The following is a 524-nucleotide window of genomic DNA, read 5'->3' on the forward strand; positions in this document are numbered from 1 at the left end:
AATAACCTATTTCGTTGCTCGTTTTCGGCTACGCCTACAACACTGGTGTGATGTCCTGAGATTTATATCGGGTAACCGCCCGTAAATTACAGCTTCATAGATCACAACTTCATGTAATTGTGCTTACCGACTTGTACATAATAAGGATATTGTTGAATGTGTCTCCAATAAATCAGGTAACCCAAATTCGACATTGCGCTAGATACATCAGGTTATTGATTTGAAGCAATTTACCAGATACTAGCCAGATCAAAAAAAAAAAAAAAAACAACGCAAAAATGGCGTTACTCAATTTACCTCGATGACGATCTGGTTGCACCTGCTCCTCGTCTGGCTCGTTGGTCTAGGGGTATGATTCTCGCTTAGGGTGCGAGAGGTCCCGGGTTCAAATCCCGGACGAGCCCAGTTTTTCTTTTTAGCTTCTCAAACGTTTTTTAGGGGGACAAAAAAAAAGGGGGAGGGGGGGGGGGGGTTGGCAGCTGTCTTGATACAGCCAGTGGAATGACGAGATGAAGCGTTGGAGA

At 44.1% G+C, this 524-nt stretch overlaps 1 non-coding gene across 1 annotated transcript; it reads left to right on the top strand.

The window, feature by feature from the left end:
• The first annotated feature begins 332 nt into the window (after positions 1-332).
• Trnap-agg lies at positions 333-404 on the top strand. Its single transcript has one exon. It is a non-coding gene; the product is annotated as a tRNA-Pro (tRNA).
• Positions 405-524: the final 120 nt, after the last annotated feature.

This window comes from Ixodes scapularis, unplaced genomic scaffold (genome assembly GCF_016920785.2).
Source record: "Ixodes scapularis isolate PalLabHiFi unplaced genomic scaffold, ASM1692078v2 PGA_scaffold2__306_contigs__length_199485367, whole genome shotgun sequence".
NCBI lineage: Eukaryota > Metazoa > Arthropoda > Arachnida > Ixodida > Ixodidae > Ixodes > Ixodes scapularis.